We start from the raw sequence: 22,824 nt of genomic DNA, 5'->3' as shown, positions 1-22,824 counted from the left end.
TTTAGCCCTTCTGTGTTTTACTTGATGATTTCAAGGACTTGGCATTCTTATTATTTTTAAGTACCGACAAAGAGTCGATTGTTTGCAGTCCAATCATGGCTATCACCTGGCCAGGCACAGCCAACTAATTTACAATTGGCCTTGAAGACTGGGAGTCTATTTTTGTTGTTGCTAACTTTCTACGTGGAGCTTTTTCCTGTACAGAAAATTTGGGAACCTCTCCAAGTTGTAAAATGTTACTCTACTTCTGCTGCTCTTTCCTCTCAGAAAAAGAGTTTTGGAGCAAAGAATATTTTTGCATGTATCATTCTAAGGTCTATTTAATCTTAATAGTACTTGCTTTTGTTATTGCTTTAAAATTTGAACAACAATGGCTCCCGGCAAGTGTCTAAGGGATGCAGAGGGATCATCTTCTATCCCAGCTAAGAAGCAGTCTAAGATTGGGGATTTTTTAGTCTCCAGTTCCAAACAAAAAGCTTCTTCGTCTGCTTTTGTTATTGAAACTACAAATCGCTTTTCTCCTTTGGAGTGTGAGATTGAGGAGGAGGCAATTAGCACTTTCACCCAGGAGGACAAGGCTGACCCGAGGCATTTAAAAACACAGCAGACTCTATCTGATAATGAGGATATTATTAATTCCTCATTTGGGCAAGCACTCCTTGAACGGACGAGGCATGTTTGGAGAAACTTTTGGTGGATGCAAGTCCAACTATCTCTAGACAGATAGCCAAATTTTGCCATTATCTTGTGAAGTTCCATACTAAGAAACAAGAAACTGCATGTCTTGTATGATCTCTTGGAATTTTAGTTTATAAATGTTTTTATATACTCTGATTTAAAGGATTTATATAAATTGGAACTGACTTGAATTTTAAAATTGGTTCAATTATATTTTAGTTATCTTGGATTGTATAGGTGGGGAAATGCTTATGTATTTTATTGTATTTTATGTTTTTTTAGGAGGGTATTTTATACTATCTTAGGTATTTTAGGAGGGTTTTATATGATGTGTTATAGTTTTTATATTGGTCTATGACTGTAATAAAGTTCATTCATTCATTCATTCATTCATTCATTCATTCCTTGAACTTACTGCCAGAACAGTTAAAACCCTCTTTCAAAACATAAAAAGTATCAAAGATAGGGTTTCAAACCTGGCATCTGATATAGAACTGCTAATTAATGCAACCAGGGAAATTCATCAATCTCAACTGTCTTCAAAAATTCCAATGGCTCAAGAAAATTTAGAGATGAAGTCTAAAACCTCCTCAGTATTCAACTCTGAACTAGATGTAGTTGGTAAATATAGTAAAAAAACCACAAAAATTGATTTTTCAACCAAATAAGGTCTGTTTAACAATCTGCAGCTACAGAGATAGGATTCCAAGCTGGAAGAACAGTCACCTAGTTAAATCTCATCTCTGTGAAGTTCTCCAGATTAATTATCAGATAATAAATTTGTTTAACATGGAATTTTTAAACCGTTCATTTCAGCCACAGAGAATGTTATTGACTTTTAAAACCCCTGATATTCCTATTCTAATTCAGAAGCAGAAAAGGTTTCTCTGAACAAAGGGGATATTCTCAGCTCACTGTTTTGTAAATGCAACAATGGCTGAACCACTCCTGACTCTCTCTAAAATAAAGAATTTTTCCAAGTCGCAAGGAAAGCCAACAATTCCAGAAGTTCCACAGTTGGCTACACCCAACAGAAAGTCCCTGATGGGTCTCAATACAAGAACTTCAGAGATTCCAGTGGACAAGGATGAACAATTGGAACAAAATGTTCTCTCTCTCAACTGTGACCCATTGGAAAATTCTATTGATATTGATCTTCTACACTCTTTTGGAAAGCTACTAACTATGGAGCAACACGCAGTTATTGGGAGACTGGAACTTACTAAAAACTGTTTCCAATCACTTATAGAGACAGCAACTTGCCAACTTATCTGTAAGGATAATCCAATCCAAAATGAACATGAAAGTTTTACTATGGGAAACTCCCTTACTGTGACAAATTTAACTCAGCCTCCCAGTGAGCAGGCACAGGAATATTCAGAGCAACCAGGTTTTTTAAATGACAAATCCTCACCCCGACCTTCTTTTTCTGACTCATTCAACATGGACACAATGACGGCCCAGCCTGAGGCGCAGTCCTTGCAACGCAACGATTGTATCTTCAATGATTTGCAGAAGTCATTGGATCAGATAACAAGGATAGAGTGACTAACAAAGAAAACAGGAACTGGAAATGTACAATGTGTTTTCTGGAACATAGCAGGCTGGAGAAACAAACTGTCTGATTTAGATTTTATTAATTTCATAAAATCTTTTCATTGTATCTTTTTTACAGGAAACCTGGTCTACAGAAATGCTAAACTTTGCAGATTTTAGAGTTTTTAATCTTCCTGCTTACAGAATTCACTCAAAGGGCCGATGTAAAGCGAGTCTAGCTTTTTTTTTTTATATCCCATTTACAAGTCAAGGTAGCTGTTTTTAGTCCCTGTCCACCTGTAGCCCATGCATTATTGTTGTCATTTACTGCACTTCATCAAATCATGGTGAGAGGAGTGAAATAATGAAATGAGCTGAAACAGAAGGAACCAAATGTAATGTCTTAGTGATTGTTAAGGTGCAAGAAGCGGAACCAGGTACAAACATTTAGTAACCATAGCACAAGGGTATCAGCCATTGTTAAAACGCAGAAGCAGAAAAGAAATAACACAGTTGAACAGGCCATGGCAATAGTAAAGATTAATAGAGACTAATAAGTAGCAAGTACGCAGGCGTAATCAAGTAATGAATATTAACTGACACACCCCACCTCGGGGAAAGGTAAATTTAAATGCACATGCAATGTATGTAATGGGGGGGTACATGTCAAGGAGGGGGTGAAGTAGGTGTGCCGGGTAGCCTGAAGGATCAAATGCAAAAATATTGCCGGGTAACTAATCCTGAGGACCCCATATACCAGACCTTGGTCAAATATCAGTTTGTAGGAAAAGCATACCCAGACATTAAAGCTAAATTGTCTAAGTTAGACAACTGGGAAGGGAAAACTTTGAAGATTTGTTAAAAGAAGCTCAAAAGGTGTATGTGAGAAGAGAGGAGGAGAAAGATAAGAAAAAGGTGAAGCTAATGGCCCAAATGGTTCAGACAGCTACTAAAGGCCGAGGGTTTCAGCAGGATCATGGGAGATACCCAAAGACAGCTGGTAGGGGAAGGCGCTTGTCAAGTCGGCTGATTCAATAACGAGACCTTTTTGATAAAAAGTTTCTAGTTTATTGATATCATTGTTCTCGACTACTCAGAGAGCTTGGAAGACTAAGGAACATACAGCAAAGCATAATCATATAAGGTATACTTCAAAGGAATTCCTTAGGGAGGGGGTACTATGCAGGGCACATTCACACATTGATGTTACAATTCCGTTCTCAGGCCTGTTGGCCTTGGGCGAGAAACCTCCCCTGGTGCCCAGTCTGAGAAGGCACTACAATCTCTTTCACGTATTCCCATTTCAAAGCAAAACTACATAACAAAGGAAGGGAGGGGGGAGAGGAGAGTTCGAGCTAGCAGCATTGGCATACAGTGTGGCTTTTACCCAGAGTGCTTCCCCCTGAACCAAAGATGGAATACAGACTTGACCAGGTTTGAAGCAGACTTGACATAGCTTCCTCGAACGCCCCCCGCCCAGGGCAAATGGGAACCCAGTAGCGGGTGAAGGAAGGGGGGCGATGGAACGGAGAATGACAGAACACCCTGATAGACCTCGGTTGGGGAGGAATTAGTGTCGTATTTGCAAACAGGAGGGCCATTGGGGCAAGGAGTGCCCACAAAGAGGGGAGGAGATGGAACTGGCTAACCTGATGTCCTTTGAGGACTAGGGAAGTCAGGGGCTCCCTCCTTTCTTTGGTCCTGCCACCCGGGAGCCCTTGGTAAATCTGTTTGTAGGGCCACAAAGAGAGGAAGTGGTATTTTTGGTGTACACTGGAGCGGGGAGGTCCACTCTAAACTACCAGCTGGCCGGTAGCAATCTAACTACAAATAATATACAAGCACAGGGAGTCAGAGGAAGATCCTTCTCTGCTTCTGTGTTTGCTCCCCTCCTCAAGAGGCTGGACCCAGAGAGTCAGGGATATTTGTGCGATTTTGTCTATGTTCCAGACGCGGGGACTAACCTTGCAGGGAGAGACCTGTTGGGTAAAATGGGGGTCATGATTGTTTGTGATCAGGACAATGTAGGAGTGAAACTATGTAGTCTATTGGAAGAGGCAGAGCAAAAAGTTGACCCGAGAGTGTGGGCATCCCCGGGAAATCGAGGAGTGTTGCAAATTGAGCCAGTCAAAATACAATTGAAAGTCCCAGGTACTATAGTTCGTAAAAGACAGTACCCCATGTCCCTGGAAGGGAGAAAAGGGTTACAGTCAGTGGTAGAGGGATTGTTAAAAGACAGCCTGATTGAAGCTTGCATGTCTCCATATAACACTCCCATACGCCCCATAAAGAAGTCCGATGGGACGTTTAGAATGGTGCAAGATTTACGAGAGGTAAATGCTCTGGTGATGCAGCATCACCCTGTGGTTCCCAACCCATATACCATCCTGAGTAGAATTTCTCATGAGCACGTCTGGTTCAGTGTCATTGATTTGAAGGATGCGTTCTGGGCGTATCCATTAGATGAGGGGTGTAGAGATATTTTTACGTTTGAGTGGGAAAATATTGAGATGGGGAGAAAGCAACAGTTTCGGTGGACGGTGCTACCCCAGGGGTACACTGAATCCCCGAATTTATTTGGCCAAATATTGGAAAATCTATTACAAAACTGGGATGTACCACAGGGTGTCACACTGGTTCAATATGTAGACAATCTGCTCCTGTCAGGAGAAAAGAAGGGGGTGGAACAAGCCACAGTAAAATGGATCTCCTCCTTGGACAATGAGGACATAGAGACCTTACCTCTACAGCTTGGGCTGACGTACCATTCCAAGGATACACTACTTAACAAAGCTGCCTTAAGCCTACTAAAATTTTGTATAAAACATGATGTCCAAATAGTTAATGGACTCCCCCAATTTCCAGCTGCCAGTGAATTTACATTTGTATCCTTTCATGGTTGCAATGTGATAGATTATTGTCTATGCTCACCAAATCTATTCCCATTTATTAACAGCATTTCCATAGAACCGCGTACTGAAAGTGACCATCTTCCCTTAGTTTTTTCCTTAAAGATGAACCCAAGGAGAGTTAACTCTATACCATCTCAAAATGAAAATGTCTCTTGTGAGGTCATGAAAAGGATAAAGTGGTCTTTATCTCAAGAAAGAGTTTTCATTGCTCTTTTTAAGTCTGGGTTCAAAAAATTAAGAATGGCAATTACAAATTCAAATACAGTTGCTGAAGCCCTATGTGAACTTGCCTTGCTGATTAAACTTTGCAGCTCTAAAGCTGAGGTGGTGAAATTAGGTAGTCCTAATATGTCCAAATGGTTTGACCAGGACTGCTATTCTTGGGAAAAGAAATTAAGAGCCTTATTTAAGGAAGCCCAATATGGTAGAGATCCACAGAAGCTATATGACTATTTAGAATGTAAGAAATTCTTCTTAGAGGTAATTGCAAATAAAAAGAAAAAGTATTTTCAACATAATTGGGACCGACTCCTTTATGCCATAAAATCTAATGATAGTAAATCCTTTTGGAACATTTAGAAAGAATGGGTGTGATTACTAAGCGCCAGCATGGTTTTCTCAAGAACAAGTCATGTCAGACTAACCTGATCTCTTTTTTTGAGAAAGTGACAACCTTGCTGGATCAGGGGAGTGCAGCAGACATCATTTATCTTGATTTCAGTAAGGCTTTTGATAAAGTTCCACATACTATCCTTGTTGACAAGTTGGTAAAATGTGGTTTGGATCCTGTTACCGTTAGGTGGATCTGTAACTGGTTGACAGATCACACCCAAAGAGTGCTTGTGAATGGTTCTTCATCCTCTTGGAGAGGAGTGACAAGTGGAGTGCCTCAAGGATCTGTCCTGGTACCTGTTTTGTTCAACGTCTTTATCAATGATTTGGATGAAGGAATAGAGGGAATGCTTATTAAATTTGCAGATGATACTAAATTGGGAGAGGTTGCAAACAAAGAAGAAGACAGAAACAGGATACAGGATGACTTTGACAGGCTGGAAACTGGGCTAAAATTAATAAAATGAATTTTAACAGGGATAAATGTAAAGTTCTGCATTTAGGTAGGAAAAATCCAATGTATGGTTATAGGATGGAGAAGACTTGTCTTAGCAGTAGTATGTGCAAAAAGGATCTAGGGGTCTTAGAGGATCATATGCTGAACATGAGTCAACAGTGTGATGCGGTGGCTAAAAAGGCAAATGCAATTTTGGGCTGCATCAACAGAAGTATAGTGTCCTGGTCGCATGATGTGATGGTATCGCTTTACTCTGCTCTGGTAAAACCTCACCTGGAGTATTGTGTTCAGTTTTGGGCATCACATTTTAAGAAGGATCTAGACAAGCTGGAATGGGTCCAGAGGAGGGCGACAAAGATGATGGGTCTGGAGACCAAGTCCTATGAGGAAAGACTGAAGGAGCTGGGGATGTTTAGCCTGGAGAGGAGGCGGCTGAGAGGTGATATGATCACCATCTTCAAGTACTTAAAGGGCTGTCATATAGAGGATGGTGTGGAATTGTTTTCTGTGGCCCCGGAAGGTAGAACCAGAACCAATGGGTTGAAATTAAATCAAAAGAGTTTCCGGCTCAACATTAGAAAGAACTTCCTGACTGTTAGAGCGATTCCTCAGTGGAACAGGCTTCCTCAGGCGGTGGTGGGTTCTCCTTCCTTGGAGGTTTTTAAACAGAGGCTAAATGGCCATCTGACAGCAATGAAGATTCTGTGAATTTAGGGGGAAGTGTTTGTGAGTTTCCTGCATTGTGCAGGGGGTTGGTCCAGATGACCCTAGAGGTCCCTTCCAACTCTATGATTCTATGATTCTAACAGCCACTGCCTAGCAGCTTCCCTAGTGGCCCAATCCTCTTCTGTCCTGGGGGGAGGCTGAGTGGAGGAGGGAGGGAGTAACAGGAAACAGGAGGCTGCCGTGGGCTCTGAGGAAATGCTCCTGGTGGGGCCAGGCCTCGCTGCCTAGTTGCATGTTTATGAGAAGGCCCACCTGGCTATTCATATGAGTGGTCACCTGCCCTGGAGGCTAGCAGGAGGAGGAGCTGTGGCAGAATGCTGTAGAGGGCTCATGTTTATGAAGATTTGAAGTTACTGTGAATTTGAATAAGCTTGGAAAAAGCAGCCAACAAAACAGGACCAGTATAATGATTTTTCCTGTTGCTGTGTATGTAAGAGATGAGATCAGAAAAATGAACTACTTTGTTGTGTATCATGAGCTTCAAGCAAGCACCCATCGTGTGCGAGCGGCTCCTTGGAACTGTTTTTGGATTGGCCACTCTTGCCAAGCCAGCCAGTCAGGTAACATCCATTGTATGATGCGCATGTGAATAAGACTCTTTTTTGTAAACTCTTGGAGAATTGGCTACATCAGAGGTGTGTGGCCTAATATGCAAAGGCACTCCTGCTAGAATTTCACCCCTGGTTCCGAGTGACAGCAATGAGGAAAAGGAAGTACTGCACACTCAAGTCACCAGTTGAAAGCATAAGGAAACTCAACTCTTCCCCCCCAACACACACACACAGACTGAGAACCTGTGTGCCAGTTGTAACAGCTCCCACCAGAGGAAGACCTGATGGTTTTGAGATGTTCAGTGCAAGAGTTGTGGAAGAGCAGGACATATCGCCCATGCTTGCCACTTCACCCCACCCAGGGACGCATTGCCAATATTGAGACAAAGGTCACTGCTGGTTTCAAGGAAAGTTTCATTCTGGAATGAAGAATGCCACACCCTCCCCACTCCACTGCACCTGCTGAGACCAACAGCATCCCCGTACTGACTCTGCAGCCCCCTACATCAATCAAGATCAAGATGACAGTGAAGATCCACAATGTTCCCTGCAAAATGGAAGTTGACTCCAGGTCCTCATTGTCCATTATCTCTATGAGCATGCTCCAGTGCATCTGCCCCAGGGTGCACAGCCACCACCTCGAGCCGTTTGGCTTTTTCTTGAAGGACTTCCAAGGCCATTGAATGCCAGTCTAGGGCACTGGCATGTTCCAAGTACTTCAAGGACTTCAAGGGCCCCCCCTAAGATTGGTGGTGGTAGAGGTCCACCAGCCAAGCCTAATTAGCCTGGAATGGTTCAGACCATTGGGCATCCTCATAACTGGAGTCCAGCCACACCGATGTTGCGTCCGTCTGCAATGAATTTGCAGCTGTTTTCGATGGATCCCTAGGAAAGTACACTGGTCTGTGTCAAGCATGGTGAAATTCCATTGATAATTGATTGTTATAGGGTCCTGCCTAACACTGGTCTGCGAAGTATCATGGAGGACCAGCCTTGCTAGCTCTGTTATTCTTTCCCTCCCCCCTTCTTGCTTTATTGCCTGAAAAGTAGAAGTAGTGAGAAATGAAACTAACGTGAGAAGAAGTAATCAGCACCTTCCCATACATTCCTGGTAGGGAGTGCGACACATCTGGGGAAAGCAAGGACAGAGTCCTGATAACACTATGAGAATAGAGACATTTATGATAGTTTATGTGTGAGAGCTACCCCGCACCCCCATCCTTTGGAATCCTTTTGAAGTAAGCCTTATAAGTATTGTATCAATGTATTTGCAGCATTACTCTCAAGAACCTGTTACACAGAAAGTATCGGTCTATCAATAAACGTAGTCTTTGTATCAACTTAGAACTCGTCATTGAACCCGCATGCTTGACATTTTGAGAGTAATCCTGCAAGGAGTTTAACCGCCCTGGCAACTTTATAACCGAATGGCTGAAAAGATTCCAGTGAGCAGTGAACTTCCAAAACCTAAAGAAGGGGCAAGAGCACCAACACCACTGTGGCATGTACTAGACGCCTGGAGAGTTGCTGGAAAGAGCTCCCCTCTCCACATTCAACCACTCTTGGTCACCCCACGTCAGTGGCAACCACGTACCTCTACCACCACGATGGATGAGGCCCCGGTGCGCAGAGAGGCCATCCTAACCAGGCACATGCACCGGGTGAAGATTGCCAACGAAGAGGGTAAAAGGGCTAAGCTTGGAGAGAAGGGGAGCACAGCAGTGACCGGCACGGAAGCCGACCCACCTCTGGCAGAGGTGGTTGGGACCCACGAGGCAATGGGCCCGAAAGAGGAGGAAGATGAGATTGCTCGAGAATTCCGAGTGGTGGTCTGAAAGGAAGTCGAAGAGGGCGCCAAGGGGTTGCGGGATGAGATGCAAGCGATGACCACCATGATGGCCAGAAAGTTCAACAGGCAAGTCGACCGGATTCTGGGGGCGACTGACCCGAGAAGAGCCCCGCAACTGCCTGTGGCTAGACCCTCGGCAGCACTGCCACGGGTGCAACCGGCAGCACCCCTAGCCCCTCAAGAAGGGGGCCGAGGAAGGGAGTTGGAAGCCACCTTTGACAGGGATCCTGAGGAGGTGGAGTATTTCACGATCCAGGCTAATAGCTACATGCATTATTGGGGGAACATCTTCCCTGATGAATTTAGTTGTGTGGACTATCTGGGATTGAAATTGAAGGGGGCCACCAAAAGATGGTACGTGAGCCTGTATGAGGCCATGAGTCTGGAACTGGTCTTTGTAGCCACTATCTTACAAGCCCTACTGGCCCAGTACGAGGACCCCCTGCAGGAGACCCACGCATTGGCCGCCCTGAGGGATATACAGCAAGGCTCCAAGACGATTCGTGAGTACGCGGCCAAGTTCTGCACCAACGTGGTCAAGGTGAGAGGGTGGAGTGAGTTGATGAAGATAGAGCATTTCACCCGTGGGCTGAACGCGAGTATCCTGGATCGAGCCCTGCAGCAAGCGAGCCCAACCACCCTGGTGGGATGGATACAGCTGGCAGGAGAAGTAGAAACCAACATGAAGCGAGTGGCCATGCAAACCCAGCAATAAAGCAGTAAGTCGGGTCATGACCCGAAACCAGGGGTGAAGACGGAGGCGAAGAAAACCCAAATGGGGGGAGCAGCCGGGAAACCTCCAGCAACCCACAGATGCTTTCGGTGCGGGGACCCGACCATCTGGCCAGCAGCTGCCCGAACCCCCCCCCCCAGACCACCATCTAGCGCCTCCAAAACAAGTACTCCGACGAAGCAGACTGGCCGCCCTAAGGACGCGGCGAAGAGCAGCGCCACCGCGAGCTCAATGCCTGACAAGGACACCACCGTCATCGATGAGCTGAGTGAGATGTCCTGGGAGGACGAGGCGACAGGAAACGAGGACGACCTGCTCTAAATGGTGCCAGTCAGCAGGTCGCCAATGAACCGGCACCACTCAGGGTGAGAGTAATGGGGTCGCTATATTTTGTGCCAGTAATTTTACTAAACAGCAGACTCAAGAGGTTTGTGCAGGTGAAAGCTTTGATTGACTCGGGGTGCACGAGAGGCATAATCATCCCTAAGCTTCTGGACGCATTGGAGCTTCCCATGATGGCTTTGCCGCACCCCATCCAGTTTGAGCAGATGGATGGGTTAGTGATGAGGAGGGAGCCATGCGAGTTAGAGACACAATTAGTACCGGTGGGCATTAAAGACCACTGGGACCAGGAGGCATTTGTAATAGCCCCATCCTGCTCTTATGATGTGGTTTTGGGAGTAGGGTGGCTAGCCAATCACAAGCCAGACATTCGGTGGGGAGACCAGACAATAGAATTCAACGATCCAAGGTGTCGAGCCCATCATTGGACTAAGGAGTGGGGTCCCAGTCCGCCACCCCTAAATTAAAGTTTGCTGGGAATAAATTCTTCTTCATCATCATCATCTTCATCTCCTCCTCCTCAACATACCCAGTTCCTTCAACCTTTCCTCATAGGACTTGGTCTCCAGACCCCTCACCATCTTCATTGCTTGCCTCTGGGCATGTTCCAGTTTGTCTATATCCTTCTTAAATTGTGGTGCCCAAAACTGTACACAGTACTCCAGGTGAGTGTAGTGGAAAATACAGATCTCTGTATAGGAGTAGTGATTCACTCATTCTGACCTGTGTATTTCCATAAGACAGTACCAAGTTGCAAAGAGTTAATTGCCCTAGGCTAGAGTTATGTTTACTTCAGCTGGTGATGCTGTGAAAACTCGATGTTTGTTTGTTTGTTTTATTAAATTTTTACCCTGCCCTTCCCGTAGGACAAGCTCAGGGCGGGTTACGTCATATTTAAAGCTAATTTCAAAAGCCAGTCAATTTAAAACAGCACAGCATGTTGAAAATATTAAGAAGGGCAAAGAAAAGCAGTAAAAATATAAATCACATCTTCCAAAGTCATACTGGAACAAGCAGAGGCAGGCAATGGCAAACCACCTCTGACTAGATTTTGCCTTGAAAACCCAGTGGGGTTACCAGTAGTCTGGCTGTGACTTGACAGCACTTTCCACCACCAGCAATATTGCCCCAATATGGATGACACAGAAGTAACAGAGTCATTCCTGGTTAATACTTAGAAGGGAGGCCACCAAGAAAGTCCAGAATTGCTGCATAGTGGTTGTCAGCGAAGGTTCGTTGAAGTTTCCAAATAAGCAGACTTGTTGTTTGAAACAAAGTTGTATTTATTGTATACTCCAAAGTTACTCCAGCATGATAGGTATTGGAACTGATGGCAAGCAGTTCAAATCATTGGTATTTAACATTCTACATCAAAGCAATTGCATCTACCCCCCCAATTCCCAAAGCAAAGGCTGCTTTTGCATGTGAGAGTTTTCACACGGCTCCCCCCTTATCTTTTTCAGTTAGTGGTTACATTTCCCGGCGGCAATGTCCTTGCTACCTTTAGGGAGGAGGTGAGAATCTGGTGGGCATTCTCCACTTCAAAGACTGCCCAACAACCTTTGATATTCCTGGGAAGCTACTCTTCGGCTATTCCCTACTCCCCCCCCCCCTACTATTCTACTGTCATAGGTTAGTGAACATATATGTGCATTAATCAATATGGTTAGTAATCAGCATTTAGCAATAGTATCAATGAACAGAGTCTGACAGGCAATGGCAAACCACCTCTGTTCATCTTTTGCCTTGAAAACCCTATGGCAGGGGTGGCCAACGGTAGCTCTCCAGATGTTTTTTTTCCTACAACTCCCATCAGCCTGTCAGCATGGCCAATGGCTGGGGCAGATGGGAGTTGTAGGCAAAAAATATCTGGAGAGCTACTGCTGGCCATCCCGGCCCTATGGTATTGCTCTAAGTCAGCTGCGACTTGATAACACTTTTCACCATCACACACTGTTTATACCCTGACCTGGATGGCCCAGGCTAGCCCAATCTCATGGGAGCTTGGAAACTAAGCCCACCCTGGTTACTATTTGGATGGGAGGCTGCTGATGAAGTCCAGGGTCATGGCATAGAGGCAGGCAAAGGCAAACCACATCTGAACATCTTTTGCCTTGAAAACTCTACAATGCTGACTATGACTTGCTGGCACCTTTCATCACCACCAGCAGGGACAGGATAAATGCACAAGTAGCCAGATGCTGTAACAAAAATTAAGTTACAAATGACTATCTGCCTATGGCACAAAGTGCTACTGAGCTTTGGCAAAACTTCTCTTCTGCATGGCACTTGAGGCAAATTCTGATCGAAGACATGCAGTGATGTGATGAGAACTCATACATAAGGGAGAAAATCTGATCCAAATAGGTTCACGTTTCCAGATTCTCTGGTCTCTTTTATCAAGGTGGAAAGTTTGGAAATCCCTTATACAAATGCATGCACAACTGCAAGCACCCACAATCTTCATAAACCTCACACTTATTGTGTGTGTAAAATACCATCAAATTGCATCCAACTTTTGGCAACCGCTTGTGGTTTTCAGAGGTGGTTTGCCATTGCTTACCTCTGCGTAGCAGCCTTGGACTTTCTTGGTGTTTCCCCATCCAAATATTAACTAATGCCAATCCTGCTTAGCTTCTGAGATCTGATGAGATTGGTCTCGTTTGAGCCATCCAGGTAAGGGCAACGGAAGAAGGTTGCCTTCCTTCGTGTAGCAACCTTGGGCTTCCTTTGTGGTCTCTCATCCAAGTACTAACCATGGCTGACCCTGCTCAGCTCTCAGATCTGACAGGATCAGGCTAGCCTGGGCCATATTAGTGTTCTGCAATTGATTGTGTAACTAATGTAACATGATAGAACAGCCTGTAGCACCTTTAGAGCCAGTAAGAAGCCTGTATCTCACTATATACCTCAAGTCACTGGGCTATTACCATTTCCACAAAACTTGCAAAATAATCAAGATCACAAGAGCACAGAGGGTGCTGCTCAGCAGAAGGGATAAATCTTCATTAGAAACTCCGATTTCTTTAATATCTATCATCTGCAAAAGCAGCTAATAGAGGACATTAAAGACTAATAAAGGTGTCCTTGGTTGACATACACCCTGGTATTTCACCTAATGAGGACTTTGACAAACTTTTGAGTACCCAAACATTTTATGTAATTTTACCCTTGCCACTTGCGAAGGTTAGTGTTAATCACTCCAGTCCAAAGCTATTAACTTTGAAAAGTTTAAGGCCTCAAATGAGTGCCCCACTGAACTCAGCAAGCCATGTAAATTGACACAGAAAAATTGCATCTTTCCGAGTTCTTTGCTGCAGTTCTGCATGATGCTTAGCTCTTTGAGATGGTGCTAGGTTCTATGAGGATATGTCATTGGAGTTTCAGCAGAAGAGCATATCTGTTTTGTATGCATGCTGTATCACTAGTGCCCTTTTGTTACGCCTCTCAGACCCATCCAGCAGTGTGCTGCTTTCCGTCAGTGTTTCCCTGAACTATGGAAGTGACCAGAGAACTCAGAATGAGGGTAGAGTGAGTTAAACCACAGTGCTGCTCCCCTCTCAATCTGGGCTACCTTGCCACTCCAGCCATAGTCCCCAGCCACCTTCTCCTCCCTTACCTCAGCCAACCAACTTTCTTTTATCCCTGGCCCCATTTCTGGTTCCTCCCACTCCTGCCCTCACCCACTGGCAGTCATAGCTAGCCTCTCGCCCATCATTAGACAGTGGGGCCAGCTTCATTGTCTCCCCCCTTTTCCCTGTGCATCTCCCCCAAGCAGGTAGGCATCCTGCCACCAGGTGGAGCTATGGTAGAAACATGTGGCATGCTTGTCCCAGCTTGTCCTTCCAGACTTCACACTGGAGCCATGCTGGGCTGGACAGTCTGTCCTTTGAACTCCACAGCTACCGGACTCATCCTCACTCTGTGAGGCACCTGCTGCCTGGTCCACGCTGGGGTTGCCACTGCTGGGTGAGGTCTTGGATCAGCCATTGCTGCCTCCCTTCTACCGCTCTCTGCCCCCATCCCATTGGCAAGTAAGTAGTCGGGGTCATGGGTTTCGAGGCAGGCCGATTCTGTGCTTGGGGCACCTGGCTGGATGTTTCCTGGGCGTGGGAGGAGCCAGGTGGCCCTGATCCCAGACAATTGTGACCTTCCTGTCCCATCTTTCTTCATTTTATAGGACCTGAGGTGGCAAAGAATGATGCCTAAGAACAGACTAACAGTATCTCACACTGTTCCACTTGTGGTGAGAAGTGCAGTCAAGTTGCAGCCAACTTATGGTAACTCCTCATGGGGTTTTCAAGTTCAGGGGTGATTCACCGTTGCCTGCCTCTGTGTAGCAACCCTGGACTTCCTTGGTGGGCCCATCCAGGCACTAGCCAGGACCGACTCAGTTTAGCAGTCAAGCCCTGATAAGATTGGGCTATTTTGGACCAGGTCAGGACATTTAGCACTTTACTATTAACTGGAAAGGGAAAGGTCCCCTGTGCAAGCGCCAGTTGTTTCCGACTCTGGGGTGACGTTGCTTTCACGTTTTCACGGCAGACTTTTTACGGGGTGGTTTGCCATTGCCTATTCATTTTACCGACCTCAGAAGGCTGAGTCAACCTTGGGCCATCTACCTGAATCCAGCTTCTGCCGGAATCGAACTCAGGTCGTGAGCAGAGAGTTCAGACCACAGTACTGCAGTACTGCTGCTTTACCATGGCTAAAGAGCAATAATTCTGTTTTACTTCAGCTACATTCATCTGCTGTCAAAGATTTTTTAAAAATCTTGGAATTTTCCGAAACAGTAGGGGAACTTTCTGTAACTGATATGAGAAATGCATAAGAACATACACATTTACCATGCACCTCAGGAATAAGCATTTTTAGCTGGAGGCAACAAATTCAGAGACTTTTTTAGATCCAAGGATTTTGCTTGTGTAAATACATACCAACACACATCCATAAGGAATGCTCCACTCTTTCATCCAAGAACTAATTAGGGTCAACCTTGCTTCACTTCCAAGAGTAGATGAGATTGGGGGTTTGCCTGAGCCATCCAGTTCAGGGTACTTGCATTAGTTCAGTTCAGTAACTGAGGCCAAACTGATAGCTAGAGGCATTCCAAAACCAAGCCTTACACATTTTTTTTCTTAAAAGTTAAGATGCCATCTTGGAGCTTCAAACAAAGACCCTTTGTTGGAGAGACCCCTTTCAGCTTCATTCAGATTGGCTGCCCTTACTTAGCCAGCCAATTAGGTAACGCCCATTTGAATGAAGCCCATGCAAATGAGGGTCCCAAGACCCTGTTTTTATACTGGGTTGTTTATTGCTGGAGGTGTGTTTTGGGTGGAGTTTCTGTGTATATAATTGCGGCTAGCCGCGTGTGTTTCCAGTTGGGTTTTTGCTAATAAAAGAGCTGTGCTGAATCACTATAGTGCCTGACCCACTACTTTTCACCATCCTAACACATTGATGAGTCCCATTCCACAACCAAGAATGCTCAAAAGGACTCTGACGTGATTTAACCAGCCTTCAAGGGAAGACAAAAATAACAGACTGTAGGGTGACCAAACCATGGAACCAAAGCCATTGTAGATGAAGAGCTGGGCTGCAGAGATAGGCAGGGGCTCTCTTTCAGAGAATTTTGCAAACTCGATGAATTTCCAGCCACAAATATTTGCTATCTTCCAAGACGACCTGATTTTTTTCTTCTGTGCTAACATATTGGCATTTATGAGTAAAATATAAAGGGAGATGGAATGGGAGGAAGAAAGGGGAATAAAGGGAAACAAAGGGAAATTTTAAAAGGGGGGGAGAAAGAGAAACAAAGAAATGGGGGGAAGAAATAGAAATAGAAAGAAAGAGAAATAAAGAAATGAGTGGGAAACTTACCTGAACAGTGACAACGACTTTTCCAAGCTCTGCAGCAATCCTGGCCAGCCAGCCAGGCCCCAGGGGGGCTGCAATGCCGCTGGGTCCTGCGATCCCCGCAGGTCAGCCGGGCTCTGAGGATGCTGCTGCAGTGAAGGGAAGTTGAGCAGGGCTGGATGGCCTCATAAGAACATAAGAGAAGCCATGTTAGATCAGGCCAATGGCCCATCCAGTCTAACACTCTGTGTCACACAGTGGCAAAAAAAATTATACACACACACACACACATATATATATAGACACTGTGGCTAATAGCCACTGATGGACCTCTGCTCCATATTTTTATCTAACCCCCTCTTGAAGCTGGCTATGCTTGTAGCCGCCGCCACCTCCTGTGGCAGTGAATTCCACATGTTAATCACCCTTTGGGTGAAGAAGTACCTCCTTTTATCCATTCTAACTCGATTCCTCAGCAATTTCATTGAATGCCCACGAGTTCTTGTATTGTGAGAAAGGGAGAAAAGGACTTCTTTCTCTACCTTCTCCATCCCATGCATAATCTTGTAAACCTCTATCATGTCACCCCTGAGTCAACGTTTCTCCAAGCTAAAGAGCCCCAAGCGTTTTAACCTTTCTTCATAAGGAAAGTGTTCTAAACCTTTAATCATTCTAGTTGCCCTTTTCTGCATTTTTTCCAATGCTATAATATCCTTTTTTGAGGTGCAGTGACCAGAATTGCACACAGTATTCCATATGAGACCACATCATCAATTTATACAAGGGCATTATGATACTGGCTGATTTGTTTTCAATTCCCTTCCTAATAATTCCCAGCATGGCGTTGGTCTTTTTTATTGCAATCGCACACTGTCTTGACATTTTCAGTGAGTTATCTACCACGACCCCAAGATCTCTCTCTTGGTCAGTCTCTGCCAGTTCACACCCCATCAACTTGTATTTGTAGCTGTGATTCTTGGCCCCAATGTGCATTACTTTTCACTTGGCCACATTGAACCTCATCTGCCATGTTGACGCCCACTCACCCAGCCTCAACAGATCCCTTTGGAGTTCCTCACAATCCTCTTTGGTTCTCACCACCCTGAACGATTTAGAGTCATCTGCAAACTTGGCCACTTCACTGGTTACTCTCAACTCCAAATCATTTATGAACAAGTTAAAGAGCATGGGACCCAGTACTGAGCCCTGCGGCACCCCACTGCTTACCGTCCTCCACTGCGAAGACTGCCCATTTATACTCACTCTCTTCCTATTAATTAGCCAGTTTTTGATCAACAAGAGGACCGGTGCTTTTACTCCATGACTCTCGAGTTTACCAAGGAGCTTTTGATGAGGAACTTTATCAAAAGCTTTCTGGAAGTCAAGGTAAACAATATCTATCGGGTCTCCTTTGTCCACATGTTTGTTCACCCCCTCAAAGAAATGTAACAGGTTAGTGAGGCAAGATCTTCCTTTACAAAACCCATGCTGAGTCTTCCTCAATATCAGTGTGTTCATCAGTGTGCCTACTCATTCTGTCCTTGATAATGGTTTCTACCAACTTTCCCGGTGCGGTCTCATTTGGAGTACTGTGTGCAGTTCTGGTTGCCGAACCTAAAAAAGGATATTATAGCATTGGAGAAAGTCCAGAAGAGGACAACTAGAATGATTAAAGGGTTGTAACACTTTCCCTATGAAGAAAGGTTGAAACGCTTGGGACTCTTTAGCTTGTAGAAATGTCGACTACAAGGTGACATGATAGAGGTTTACAAGATAATGCATGGGATGGAGAAAGTAGAGAAAGAAGTACTTTTCTCCCTTTCTCACAATACAAGAACTCGTGGGCATTCGATGAAATTGCTGAGCAGTCAGGTTAAAACGGATAAAAGGAAGTACTTCTTCACCCAAAGGGTGATTAACAAGTGGAATTCACTGGCACAGGAGGTGGTGGCGGCTACAAGCATAGCCAGCTTCAAGAAGGGATTGGATTAAATATGGAGCAGAGATCCATCAGTGGCTATTAGCCACAGTGTGTGTGTGTGTGTGTGTGTGTATATATATATATATATATATATATATATATATATATTTGCCACTGTGTGACACAGAGTGTTGGACTGGATGAGCCATTGGCCTGATCCAACATGGCTTCTCTTATGTTCTTATGAAGTCAGACTGACTGGCCTGTAGTTTCCCAGATCTCCTCTGGAACCCTTTTTAAAGATGGGAGTGACATTTGCTACCTTCCAGTCCTCAGGCTCGGAGGCAGATTTCAATTAAAGATTACATATTTTTGTCAGAAGATCCACAAGTTCAACTTTGAGTTCTTTCAGAACTCTTGGATGTATGCCATCCGGACCTGGTGACTTATTAGTTTTTAATTCGTCTATCAATTGTAGGACCGCCTCTCTTGTCACCTCAATCTGACTCAGGTCTTTCAACACCCTCGTTTGCTTGGAGGCGTTAACCACTGTGGTTAAGAGTTTTACCCCAAATTTGCGAGAGGGTATCATTAACCAAGCCTCTGGGAACACCACATAGAGACAGAAAAACAACAGACTCAGGAGTCCTTAAATACATGGTCATTTATTCAGAAGTACTTGCTAATACATAGTCCTAAAATCAGAATCCAACTAGAATTCAGGAATTTCATGAAACAGTTACAATGAATACATAGCTATCAATCTAATGTCCCACAATGTCTTGCCTATTGTCTTTAGCAAAGAAAAGCTTAAGCAAAGTTTACTTAGTTCATTTCTTGCAAAGCATGGTAGCATCTCACCTTCTGATGTCTGCCTTCAAAGGATGAGGTGGGGAATCAAGACCTCGGTCAGGCTTGTTCCGAATTGCTGGTCTACTACCCCTTCCTTTTATCTAAATCTCTGAGTGGTCAGACCATCCAGTTCAGCCAATTTCGTGTAAGGGGTCAACTCTTTGGCTCTGAAATGCGTTACTCATCACACCAAAAGTCCCCTCCACGTCAAAACTAGATGATAAATGTCATCCTGACTTTCCCTTCCAAATGTCATCATAACTTTTTGGGGGTGAATTTCCACACTCTTTCCCCATTCTTACTTTGGCCCTACTCCAGATTGTCAGAAACTCCATCTTGTATCAAGGAATCCATTTTGAACATGACAATTCTGGCCTATTTCTAAGCCTAGAACACATTCATCTTCCAGGAATACAACTTTGCATGAATGAGTAAGCTCTCTCATACTATTAGAAGCTTAAGATCCCGTTCCTGACTTAAATAAATAAGGTGAGATAGAACAATTTGATTAAGCTCCAGAAAATAATAAACCAATGTTACATTTATACCTGAATATGTATAACCTCTTCTTAATACTCAAAAATCTACCATTGAAATGTGTTAGATCTAAGAGTTCTCCTTAAGAATCCCATTCTCAATGCTTTGGCATCACTCCCAATCCTTCTAATCATCTTTTTATCATCATCATTTGATTCCATCATTCTATGGAATGTCTCCACATCATTTCCTTGATAATGAAATCCTTGTATGCTCAAAACAACTTTTATATTAATTCTATGTGGTTAAATGTACTTTGTATCTAATCCTTATATGAATCTGAGACTTGGTGTGTGTGTTTTCCAGCCAAAACCACGCTGTCATCTCTGTCACTTAGGCAGCTTCTAACAAACTCCTCTTGCCCCCTCCCATCCAGAAAGGGAGTTTTCGACCAAAGCTATTTTTGGCCTACTGCTCTTCCTCTGGTTTCTTCTCAATATGTATATTCACGTTAAAGCATTCCAATGTGACCTATTCCTTTTCCCATCTTTCCAATCAGCAGCGCTCTCAGGGCATCTAATTAAGAGTCTTAAGACCCTTAAAAGAGATGTTAATTCCTTTTATTTGTTATCCTCATTATCAAGCTTTCCCCCCTTCCTGTCTTCATAAGACGAGTTTGTAAAGCGCTCTGGCATTTGTTCCAATGATGGAACAATATTTCTGCATGTTTACTCTTCATCTCTGTGTACTGAAAGTCTTGGTTACATTTTAACAGGGTTCTATCTCTTGCTGAGATCAGGTCTGAACTGAGATACCAGCTTGAAACACGCAGGTTGAAGTATAGGCCCATGAAAATGCATTCGAGAATCCATATGTCTTGTTCCAACAATATAGGCATGGCTAACAGAGGGCTCCTCTTGAGGAGCCCTCCATGCAAATGCCTCCCTGCTCGACCTCCCGGTGGTGTGGGGAAGCCAACCAGAGCCAGATGGCTCCATTTGCATGGAGGGCTCCTCTTGTCGAGTCCTCTGTGCAAATGCATCCCCCTTTGACCTTCCCGCAGTGTGGGGAAGCCAAGCAAGGCCATTTGCACAGAGGGCTCATCTTGTGCCCCGTGGCACAGAGTATTAAAGCTGCAGTACTGCAGTCCTAAGTTCTGCTCACGACGTGAGTTTGATCCCCAGCGGAAGCTGGATTTTCAGGTAGCCGGCTCGAGGTTGACTCAGCCTTCCATCCTCCAAGGTTGGTAAAATGAGCACCCAGCTTGCTGATAGGAAAGTGTAGATGATTGGGGAAGGCAATGGCAAACCATCCCGTAAAAAGTCTGCCATGAAAACGTTGTGAAAGCAACGTCACCCCAGAGTCGGAAATGACTGGTGCTTGCACAGGGGACCTTTCCTTTTAGCAAATCATTCCTCAAAATCTCATCTTGTATGCCTCATTATTGACTTACATTTCTTTGGCCAGAGCCTGTGGTCTCTCCAATTCGTTGCAGCAGACCTTCTGCTCTTTCCTTTTTATAGCTTTTATAGCCTGTTTTTTAAGTTGCCTCTATTTTTTATAGCTTCCTTGATTTGCATTGTTAAATATGCAGGCATTATTTTAGACTTAGCAGTGCCTTTCCTAATCTTTCCTTAGCAGTGCCTTTCCTAATGGATTCTCTCAGGGCCTGAATTAGTGTGATTTTATGCAGCTCCCAAGCATTCTCTAGGAATTTGACTGTCTTGTGTTTCCCTTTCAGCTTCCTTGTAACTATTCCCTTCATTTTTGTAAAGTTCCCTCTTTTGAAACCAATTGTTACAGTTTGGGACTTTAGGGGTAACTTTCCATTTAACTGAATGCTGAACAACAGCACTGTGGTCACTGTTACCAACTGGTGGACAACCTCTCACCATGTCTTGAGACCTACTCAGAACCAAGGCCAAAACCACTACTTTGGGTGGCTCTGTAACTCAGGGTGGTTTCACACAAGGCCTGACCTAGCCCCACCTCACATTCAGATTAAAAACATACAATCACACAAACACATCTGCCCTCTGAGGCGCATTGGTACTCATCCTGTATCCAGACACCTCCTATCCACATCAAAAAGCTACCTGGAAAAGATGGGAAACAGTGGATTCTGATTAACTTTTCTAGGTCTCAATGAGGGAGAGGACCAAAAGATTTCTAGGACAGACTTAGGGTAGATTAATGGAAGTAAAGTTTGACTGATTCTTGATCACATTAAATACATTACTGGTCACATCATTCCACACCCTCCTGAAGTCTTTTTTTTTTTTTTTTGGCTAAACTCGCAAAGTCTGAAGATTCTAAAGCTTTCTCAAGATTTGATTGGAAGTCTTCTAACCACTGCTAAAATGGCTATAGCATCTCTATGGAAATCCAACACCTTGCCATCACTTGAACTCTGATTTACAAAAATCTAGGACATTTTAATCATGGAGAAAATCACGGCACAACTTTCCTTGTCCAACTTTTACCCCAAGGTCACATCTTTTGAAGAAAAATGGCTTCCTTTTCTGGAATATATTGAATCTAAAAACATCTTACCTAAACACAATTTACCTGCAATTTCTCTCACTATAATTCTTTCTAATTCTTTCTATCCCCCCTTTCTCCTTTTATTTAAGTATTCCCTTTCGTTTGGCTTGAGGTGGAGCAAGGCAATATTCTTAACTTAAGAATAAAAAATTCTGGTGCAATTATCAATTAATTTATCCTTAATAGGATATATTGGCAAACTGGACTTTATCTTAAATGCTAAATAATATGTTCTACAAGGTTATATATACTATGGTACTACTTTATGCACAGTGGAATTCTGTTATGTATGGAATTAATCTACTTGGGGTTGGACTAGATGAGGCGTCCCTTCTCCCCATGTCCGCTGCCTCCCGCCGCCTCCCACCGCCTCTCCATGCCCACCGCCATCTTAAAGCGCCTCCCCGCCACCACCTTCTGCCACCTCCCCGTGCCTGCTGTCATCTTGTGGCACCTCCCCGCCCCCACCGTCACCTTCCACCGCCTCCTTGCAGCCGTTGCCACCTTCCACCGCCTCCTCACACCCGTTGCCACTGTGTGGGAGCTGTAGGAAAAGGGAGGGCGGGTGGCAAGGAAAAGCCAAAGGGGAGGAGGGGTTCTTGGAGCAGCTTTCCAGTTGGGGGCAGATGCACATATCTAACCAACCACCTTGAAGATCTCTAGGGGCTCGGGGGCCAAAGGCACTTGCCTGGGGGCCAGAGAAGTGCTTGAGTAAGCGTGGGCTGCTGGTGCATTATGGCTCAGGTGTGTTTACTTTGCAGGGGGCAGGAAGTGTCTT

Source organism: Heteronotia binoei, chromosome 10 (genome assembly GCF_032191835.1).
Source record: "Heteronotia binoei isolate CCM8104 ecotype False Entrance Well chromosome 10, APGP_CSIRO_Hbin_v1, whole genome shotgun sequence".
NCBI classification, from domain to species: domain Eukaryota; kingdom Metazoa; phylum Chordata; class Lepidosauria; order Squamata; family Gekkonidae; genus Heteronotia; species Heteronotia binoei.
Note: the sequence above shows the minus strand (reverse complement) of the source record.